The sequence below is a fragment of the Aquarana catesbeiana genome, linkage group LG01 (assembly GCF_042186555.1).
Source record: "Aquarana catesbeiana isolate 2022-GZ linkage group LG01, ASM4218655v1, whole genome shotgun sequence".
In the NCBI taxonomy this organism is placed as follows: Eukaryota; Metazoa; Chordata; class Amphibia; order Anura; family Ranidae; genus Aquarana; species Aquarana catesbeiana.
This window is the reverse complement of record NC_133324.1, coordinates 569,947,667-569,958,019: the sequence shown is the minus strand read 5'-3', so window position 1 is coordinate 569,958,019 and position 10,353 is coordinate 569,947,667. Positions and strand designations below refer to the sequence as shown.

Below are 10,353 nucleotides of genomic sequence, written 5' to 3'. Positions count from 1 at the left end.
GGTAACCCTCCCTCCCCCAACTGCTAAGTCAGCTGATCCCAATTCTCTATCCTCAATCATCTATCTGCTGACTTTGCCAAACCCATACACACTATACCCATCTCTTTTGTGGTCAGATTTATGGCTGAATTACCCAAAGCATGTAGTGCAAGGGCCTGCCTGTATACTTTACAATAGTACTGTTTAAAGTTTTTGTATCCTATTATTATCTTGATAGGTAATAGCAGAATGTCCAAATGTGCTCAAATGTGTACAGTGTGTATTTATATCTTTGTATTATGACACTTCTTACCTGTCCAGTGGTCTGCCAATAGTGTAACTAAGGAGGGGCTGTTCCAAGTAATACCCTGTATTTAGGCATTCATCTCTCAATGAAGTGAAGAGGGTTACCTGTCCAAGAGTCCCCCCCCCCCCTATAATGTTAGAAATGGCCCATGAGAGGGGGGGGAGGGGGAATATGATAGGTGTACCTTATACTTTGTTGTTGTTAAATTCCCCTTAATAAATGCTATCTGGAGGTTGACCCATAATGTTTGTGTCTAATCTGCTTGCCAGGTTTATGTGAAAAAATAGTAATGTTTATTGTTTTTTCCTCAACAGTTTCCTTCCACACCACAGGAATGGCAGACTGTGGCCTCCCACTTTGCCCAGTGGTGGGACTTTCCTAACTGCGGAGGGGCAATTGATGGGAAACACGTCCACATCGTCCCACCACCCAACTCGGGGTCGTACTATTATAATTACAAGGGGTTTAATAGTATAGTGATGTTGGCGGTGGTGTCGGCTAATTACGAGTTCTTGTATGTGGACGTGGGGAAGAATGGCCGGATGTCCGATGGTGGAGTGATCGCCCAGACGGAGTTCTACAGGCGTCTCCAGAATGGCAGTTTGGACTTGCCACCTCCAGAGGACAATGTTGAAGGTCTCCCATTTGTGTTCGTTGCTGATGAAGCATTTGCGCTGGGGGACCACCTGATGCGGCCATTCCCGATGAGGACCCTCACCCCGGAACAGAGGGTTTTTAATTACCGGCTGGCCAGAGCCCGAAGAGTGGTGGAGAACACATTTGGAATCCTGGCCAGCCGGTTCCGACTATTTCTGACACCCATCCATATGGCGGAGTATAAACTGAACCATATTATACTGGCGTGCTGTGTTCTCCATAATTTTTTAAGAAAACATTCAGCCAACTATGCTGGCTCAGTTGGGCCTGAGGCCGGAATACCAAATACATCAACAATGACGGCACTTGAAAGCGGCCGTCCTGGCTTGCCCTCCCTGAATGCTCCTGATGTCCGGTTACGATACCTGGAGTTCTTTGCGGGTAGGGGGGCTATCAATATGCCAGACAATCTGTGACACCTTTTTCAAATAAAAAACAACCAAAAGCTATTCTTGGTGGACATTTCCTGCTTGTGTTTGTTTAAGCTGACCCTGACAGAAATGTGTTGAGTGCAGAAAATGTCGTGATTGGGTAACCTTATAAAAAACAGTGTTGGCTGGTACTTCCTAAATGCAAAAACACTTTTCACTACAAGTGCACTTGCAACTGCACTGAACCTGCACTTGTAGTGCAAAGTGTATTTGCCCTTAGGAAATAACCCCCATTTGTGCATAAAACAGCAATTACATCACCCCAAAAGTGTTGTAGTGTTGAGACAATAATCCACACATTCTTGAGTAAGGCACTTTTTTATACCTGCACAATCACATGCGCATTTACCCAAGGTTTTTAAAACAAACCAACATGTTTGTTGTATAAAATGTTTGCATTAGCATTATGAAAAATCAAAATATCCATTTCTGATAAAACAGGCCTGTGTAAAACCAACAAGAAAGCCAAAAAACTAGAACTTACAAAGTTCACATTAGGTAAAACCTGAAGGCTATATCAGACATCAGTATTTAGGAACTGGGTTTGATATAGCATTCAGATGGGGGGAACTCACCCCCTGGAAAAGCCAAATTTGGAAGATGCACACCAATTTACGAATGTCCACATGTGTTATCTGCCATCAGGGGGGATCAAGGGACGTGTTTTGGGGGAGCAAGCCCTTCCTCAACGCTACTTTATAATTGAGGAAGGGGTTGCACCCCCAAAACGCGTCCATTGATCTCCCGTGATGGCAGATAGCACATATTGGCACACTGTGTGCATCCTCCAAATTTGGCTTTTCGAAACATTGTAAAAATTTAAATTACATAAAACAGGTGATTTTGTGGGGTTTAAATTCGCCCCAAAACATCAATGATGTTATTATTTTTTTTAATAACATCAGTGATTTGTTGCTGGATGTTTTGCAATTGGAGATTACATCCCATGATCTCCCCTATCAGTATCTGGGCACTTTCTGATGTAAAACATTCTCTCTCCCTCACAACACGATCACCTAAAAAGAGATAAAGAACAAAAAAAACAGGTCTCAAAAATCTGCCACCAGCCATCTCTTTTACCTGAGCCTGTGGTCGCAGACACTCACCTGTTGTGGTGCCAATCTCCACCACGTCTTCTTCTTCCTCCTGCTCTTCTTCTTGGGTTGGTATTTCCCCTTCTTCCGGGGGGGGGGGCTCTGGTCTCCTGGGATGAGGGGTGTCCGAGTCTTTTCTCCCCTATGTAAAACAAAAATGGTATACTTAGCACACAGATATTTGATGGCAGAACTATAGAAATAGGAAACATTGCTTGGAAGTGGGGTACAATTGTCTATTTTAGCCGAGTTCCAAGATGTATATTTTTTAGTGCCCTTTGTCAAGCTGCAATACTTTACCTGTTTGGTACAAGCTTCACAGATGTAGCCCCCCCTATAGTATACACTGGAGCACCTGTGTGCCCCCCCTAATAAAAATGGTGTTCTGGGGTCCCACACTAGTGCTCCAGTGTCCAGATGTGAAAACAGCTGCTCAGTGTCCTCTCCTTACACACAATCTAGTTTGCATTTCATTCTAGTAACAAACCCATCTACACAAACTAATATTTGGCATCCAAGTAGGCCCAAAAAAAAAGTGTGAAAATGCATATGGCCTAAACAATGGTGTTCTAGAGGCCGAAAGAAAAATGTTTGATACGAACGAATAATGGGCCCATGAACATTAAAGTTGCCCTTTTAAACGTTACAATTACTAAAAGCATATGGAGCAGAACGAACGGAATAAAGACAGAAAGAATATGAACACAGCACAACTACTTACTTTTTTGCAGCACTCACCGGATCTTTCGGTACTGCTCTGGCTCTCTCAACTTCAGGTCCGACCACCGCTTCCTGAGCTGATCTTTTGATCTTCGTACCCCGAAATTCCTCTCCAGACTCCGGACCACTTTACCAATGATTTTGGCCTTTCGGATATTGGGGTTGGGGTAAGGCCCATATTTTCCATCATAGTCGGACTTCTTCATGATGTCGACCATCTCCAACATCTCCCCAAACGACATATTTGTGGCCTTAAAACGTCTCCTTCTGGATCGGGACGTGCCTGGATCCGGGCTTTCCTCCTCCTCCTCGTTGTTCGAATTATCACGCACCTGGTGTAACTCCGCCATCATGCTCTTCCCCCACTGCGCCGAACGAAAAGGGGCGGGGAATAGAATAGAAAGAACGTCAGGGGCGGGCGGAGTTACACACATGCGCAGTGTGTATAAAGCGTAACACGCGTGCGTATTACATACGATCTGTGAGCGGAGGAAGGAGCATTGGACGCGCCGATCGTAAGAACGAAGGTAAGAGACAAACTTGGGCCTATACTGCTTCTAGATTGAGGCCTATATTGTAACAAGATTAGGAGAGTTTGGTCTGACATTAGGCTTTGTCTTGTGTTGTGTCTTGCAGTGAACATGGATATCTTAATGAGAGATACTGACTTCATGTCACTATTCATTGATATGCTAAGGGAGCTGCCCTGTCTGTGGGAGATTACCCACCCCCATTTCAAAAACCAAGCAAAGAGGAAGGCAGCACTGGAGCAATTGTGTGAAATTGTGAAGCAGGTGATCCCCACGGCAGACATCACCTATTTAAAGATTTTCATTGGTGGCCTGAGGAGCACATATCTGAGGGAGCGCAAGAAAGTCCTGGATTCACAGAGATCTGGAGCAGCAGATGACATCTATGTCCCCAGGATGTTGTACTACGACAGGCTGCACTTTCTGGCAGGCCAGATTGAACCCAGGCCATCCCTCTCAAGTCTTCCTTCCACGCTTCCTTCCCCCCCGGCTGAGGCTTCTGACGCCCAATCTGGGCCTTCCAGGCCATATGTGGAGGAGCCCAGATTGAGCCAGGTATAGCATTCCTCTAAATATTGCTGGTTGTCCAATCAATGATGTTAACTAGATGTTAGTTGGGAGTACTAATTTATGATTGTGATTGATGATGCCAAAACTAAAACCATGTCCCTTTTTCATACACAGGGAAGTCTCAGCCAGGAGGTGGCTGATCTGCAGGTCCCTCCACCCACCCTGAAAACAGAAAGTGGCAGCAGGAGGAGTAGCCTAGAGGAGGCGGCTATCAGATTCTTTTGGAGGGCTACAGAGGTCCTGGGAGCACCACAGACCAGGGAGGAGAATATTGCTGCATTCATTGCCTATAAAATGCAGAGGACGGAGGAGGGCCAAAAAGCCATGTGTCAGGCCCTCATATCAGAGGCTCTGGAGAAAGGTGTGAGGGGCCAACTTACACCTCACACACAGCTTTGGGATGGTCCTCCTCCTCCTCCTCCCTCTCCTCCAGGTCCTCCCAGTCCTCCTCCAGGTCCTCCCAGTCCTCCTCCAGGTCCTCCCAGTCCTCCTCCTCCTCCAGGTCCTACTCCTCCTCCTCCTTCAGGTCCTACTCCTCCTCCTGCCACATCTCCTACTGCACAGCCACAGCCCGGAAGGAAGTGTGAAAGGAAGACCAGAGAGTGATTGCCCTGGATCCAGTCTGGTCGGCCAAAAGATGCAGCCTCTTGTGGTACCACAGCCTGGGGACACTGATGTCATCTGCTGCTATCCAAGTCTCTGTGAATCCCGGACCAGACTGCCCTCCCTTATATATGGACTCCTCAGGCCACCAATTTTGAGGTTTAAGAATTGATGTCTGCCGTGGGGGTCCCAGGCTTCGCTAATTTCTCTTGTTGATCCAGTGTTGCCTTCCTTTTTGCTTGGTTCTGATACCTTAATAAAGGATTTTTGTTTTGAATTATACTCTCCTATGTGTTTTACTTCAAAAATGATGGTTTGTTTGTGAGGATTCAGGTACATTTCTAATATACAATGTGAAATGAACAAGGGACACCAACAACAAAAAATCTCCTGGAGATTAAATAATAAAAGATATCAATGGTGTTGGGGTAACTTGCCACACAAAACACACCCAAAAATATTCTGGAGTAAAAATAAAAATAACATTAAACAAAGATCAGCCTTGGAAAAAATACAAACATTAAAGAAAAAAAAAGGCTTAAAAACCAAAAAAAAAATCCAAAAAAAATATAAAACTGTCAGATGTGACAACTAATAACAATATATTGAGGGAATCCCACTAAAAAAACACAAATAAAAGTTTGTGAGAAGTGTGTGTGAATATGAGCAGCAAAACTACTTAATTCTTGTCACATTATAAAGAAGAAGAGAGTGCGCTGTATTAAACCATTTTTTACATTGCAGCGTGACGAAAGTGCTGTATCCATTGCGAACGCTAAGTTTACCAGAACGAGCTGTCCCGTGTCGGAATTTCTTCTGAGCATGCGTGGCACTTTGTGCGTCGGAACAGGCCACACACGGTCGGAATTGACGCGATCGGATTTTGTTGTCGGAAAATTTTATCTCCTGCTGTCCAACTTTGTGTGTCGGAAAATCCGATGGAAAATGTCCGATGGCGCCCACACACGGTCGGAATTTCCGACAACACGCTCCGATCGGACATTTTCCATCGGAAAATCCAACCGTGTGTACGGGGCAATACAAATAGCAACATGTGCTAATATTTAACCATTTTTGTTTGGTGGTCTGGAAATAAGAGACAATGATTAAAGATGACCTCAACAGCATGACAGTTCCTCTTGATGGAGAGACTGTCAACTCAAGGATCAGAATATGCTACCAACACAACATAGCACAAAGAAGCATACAGTTGGAAACGTGATTCTATGCAAGATATATTAGTTGGTCACTGCTGAGCTGCATCCAGATGCCCAGGACCCCTCCCATTTACCATCTCTGACCCTGGGGACACCAGGGCCCTCTCTGATCCTCCGCCTGTTTCATGACCATCTGCAATTGTCCATAGTCACTAGTGTGAGTGAGTAATCTACCCTGCTGCCATGTTACTCAAGCCCTGGAAATGATGACTGCCTGTCAGGTCACCTTGAGGCTAGGTGACAGATGCACTCTGTAGGAATCGGAAGTGCACCGCTAGGTAGTGGATCCTAGGACTGACTGCTGTGGATTGAAACCTGGGAGGTTTAGGAAGCAGGTCTACTGGATCACTAACACAGATCCCACTGGGAGCTAGAGCATAGATTCTCCAGGGCGCGGAGTCTAAGAGCCAGTAGGTGTTCACCAGAGCCTCTAGTGGTGAGGATGGACTGCGCTGCAGTCTGGCTCCAGGTCGCAGCCCCCAGGATCTCACATCTCATGCTCACGGTAGACTACAGGAGAAGAGGAAAGAGGCAGCAGGCTGGAACAACAAGGAAGTAAGGGACAAGCCAAGGTCGAGGCCACAAGCAGACAAGGACAACAGAGTACACGCCAAGGTTCAGGGTCACAGGCAAACAGGGATGGTCAGGGACACGCCAAAGGTCAGGGTCACGAGCAGACAGGAATAGTAGAGAACAGGCCAAAGTCGGTTAACTGGAATCAGACGTAGGAAACACAGCCAGTACACACGAAAGCTAACACACAATGGTTGATCAGCACTGCTGGCTTGCAGTGCACAGGTTAATATAGGGTTCCCTGATAGGAGCTGGGGTGGAGCCATGCTAGAGGAGAGCTTACAAAAGCAGTCAGGTGAGGGTCAGCTGGTCTCTAGAGATGAACACATGGAGACAGGTATGCTGGCAGACAAACTCTATTGCATAACCATGACACTGCCCTTTGAACTGTTGCCCCTTGTAATTGCGTTAGCCTGTGAACCTCTGTCCGGTTAACTGTTGCCCTCATGATTGCAAGCCTGCAACCTATGTCCTGTGAACTGTTGAGGACTGTATAGAGTAACCCCTGCTCTAACTATCTGCTGTGTATTCTGGTGGAGGGAAAGCTGAACGGCGTGACTGGACACAATACATTGGATTACCCTTTGCACATTGAAATAGTGTAGAGAGAAATCTCATCAATTTTCTAAGTTCAGCCTGATGGTTAAATGTAGAAAAACTACAATTATAAGGCCTCTAGTAAGTTAGTAACAATATATGGACTAGTTCATTTAGATAAACATCACACAAATCTAACAAAGAAAGCAAAACTCAAGAAAACAATTATTTCTGAACAAAATTTTTTTATTTAACAGTTAACATAAACAAAACAAAAAAAAAAAAAAAAAATTAGAGTACATTCTCCCCCAACCTGGTGACCAGTCGATGTAGGGACATATTAATCCCAGCCAACTGGTCACCAAGGTACCGCGTAGCCTCCGGGTGTCTCCTGAGGCTACGCTGGTACCTCTGCAGAGCCACAGAGTGACGGAGCTGCCGGTGATTGTGGAGGGCCAAAGATTGACGCAGCCTCCGGGTAACTGCAAAATGTCTCTTTTGGACCTCCACAATGCGCCGCAGATAATCCGTCACATGTGGCTCTGGAGGGTGGGGGATGTGTGCCTGTTCGGGAGCGGGTGAAGGATGCACTAGGGAGGCCAGGTGGGGGGATGTTGAAGGGTGGAGGACTGTAGAAACCACTGGGGACTCAGAAGGACAGCCAGTCCAACCAGACGCGGGCAGGTCCAGGTCTTCGTCCACAGGCTGCAGTTGCAGGATGAAGACTTCACCTGTGAAGAAAAGAAAATACATTAGATAGATAGATAATACAATACACATACACATGGCTTCTTCACCCTAACATTATATAAAGGCAACAATCTCCCAGCCCTTGTAGACAATCCTGTAACATCTTGAGATGTTTTCACTTCCATCCATACCAGTTTTTGATATTTAGTGAGATGCACCTAATCAATTTGTGTGTAGGAGATAGTGGTGTCTGTGTCAATTCGCTGCGTCATACCAAGTTTGCAGAGCTGTGCAGGAAGGTGTAGTACTACTTTACTGTACTCTGACCGGGGTGGAGCTGAGTGTCCTCCCCGGCCAGAGTACAAAGGGATTCCCCTCTACACATCGAGCAGTGTAAAGGGGAATCTCCCAAAGATTTTATCCGCTTGGTCGCACGGGCTGCTGGAGAAAATCTTAAGGTGTAATGGACGCCTAAGTGCTAATGCTAACTAATCTACCTCATCCAGACTGACTGACTTTGGCAAATATGGAGGATCAGTTGCACTTGCAGAAAAACATATCAGCTATACCAGCTTTTAACATTACACTCACCAAAGAGAAGCCATTCAAGCCATTGCATTTGGGATGACCTAATAAAAAGTTGTTTAATAAAATATAGCAGGCTATTTTTTAAAGTTGATAATTTTGTAAGGCCACTGATTGTTGAATAAATTAAGCCCCACTTCTGTTCTAGGCTAGGTAGGTTACTCACTCCTGGTCTAGGCTAGGAGGTATAACAGGTATAACATCATGAGAAAAGTGTTAATGCATGCATTAGGGGCATGCCAGAGATTGAACATGTCCAGGGACTGTCAGCCAATAGCTGGAGATTCTTTTCTGACACCCCCCCCTAGCCTGCTGTGTTATTCATAATGATTAACAGTGATTGGCTCAGACTGGGAATCTGAACTGCAGCAAGAAGGTGGCATGATCAGGGACATTGGGGAAATATTAACAAGCACAGGTCACGCTAACAGGAAGACTGGAATCATCTGCAGAGGGGAACTAATATAATTAATAGTTCCAGCTAAACCGAAGCCTTGCAGAATAAATCACAAGCTAAATCTAGACAAGGTATGCCATCAGCATTTCATATTTAAAATACTATATTTGCCTGTAAAATACAAAAAAAGTTATGCTTACTCCCTGGATCTGCCGCATCTGGCTGTTCCTCCGCATCCCCAGCAGCCTCTACAGGGCAGGTCTCCTCCACCTCCTGCTCAGCAGCTGTTGAGTAATGATAGAAAAGAACATTACAATCTGCAGTGTACAACAATCTCACACATTAGTACAAGAACATTGAAACATGTATGATCACTCAGCAGATACCAGCAAGATTATACTAACTTACATGTGGGCGTTGCTGCCTCAGCCTCCTCCTCAGTCTCCCCCTCTGACTGGATGACACCTATTTATAAAGGAGAAATGATGAACGTTAATAAACGTAAATAAATATACTGTAGTGTAAATAGATAAAATTAATTATCCATTAGCATGGCAATACAGGGAGGTCACTAACGTTTATCTACAAGGCAGGGACATGCATTCACCATTTAGAAAAAATCATTTAAAAAAAAAACAAATACGAGGCACTTACCTGTCCTGGTTCCAGCGGCGACAGCGAGTGCTAGGTGCACTGCCACTGATCAGGCACCTCAGTTCAGAGCGGCCACGTTCTGTCAAATTACGTAAGTTACGCAATCGCTTGCGTTACCTGACAGAGCGTCGCAGAGGCTCTACCTGTCACTACATGAGCGAGAAACAATGACACTGGAATCAACAATGGAAGGCTGGACAAATGGAAAAGGAACCACTGTATTAGTGTCACTACTACAGTACTTACTGCATGATGACGTGGAGGACTCCTGCTCCTCTGCCCTCTGCCTCCGGCGGCGCTGGGCCTGGAGACGATCTTTAAATAAAATCAAACACATCATGGTAAATGACTATGTCGCGTCGCATGGTTGACAAAAAAAATTTCCTACACACAATGCAATGCTGACACCAACCCTGATGAGCCAGCAGTTTTTTTATCTCATCCTCCCCTACAGCTGCTAAGAGCTCCTTCTCATGGGGGAGGAGAGATACCTGCTTTCCTCTGCGCCCCGACTGCCTGCGTTTACGCGCTATGGAACTGCAAACAAAAAGAGAAGAGAAATGGGTTCCACAATTAAACTACAATTGTAATCTGAAAATGACATCAACACATGAAACACATGTAGAATGAACCCGTAGAATGAAACAATGCAAATGGAATTTTTGGATTAGGCACATTTTTTCATGTAGCACAAGGTTTGCACATTTATTTATTAACCAAATTTATTGTAAGAAAAACCTATGCTTTTTTGGTGCACAATAAATAATAAAAGGCAGGATAGGGATTGTGCCGAGTAAATGTCCATTGTG

At 45.1% G+C, this 10,353-nt stretch overlaps 1 long non-coding RNA gene across 1 annotated transcript; it reads right to left on the bottom strand.

Moving 5' to 3' along the window:
* Positions 1-9,088: 9,088 nt before the first annotated feature.
* Positions 9,089-10,082, bottom strand: LOC141106443 (uncharacterized). The gene is made up of 4 exons (XR_012235719.1): positions 9,957-10,082; positions 9,791-9,859; positions 9,299-9,355; positions 9,089-9,174 (listed from the first exon to the last, which is right to left on the bottom strand). It is a non-coding gene; the product is annotated as an uncharacterized lncRNA (long non-coding RNA).
* Between the last annotated feature and the right edge of the window lie 271 nt (positions 10,083-10,353).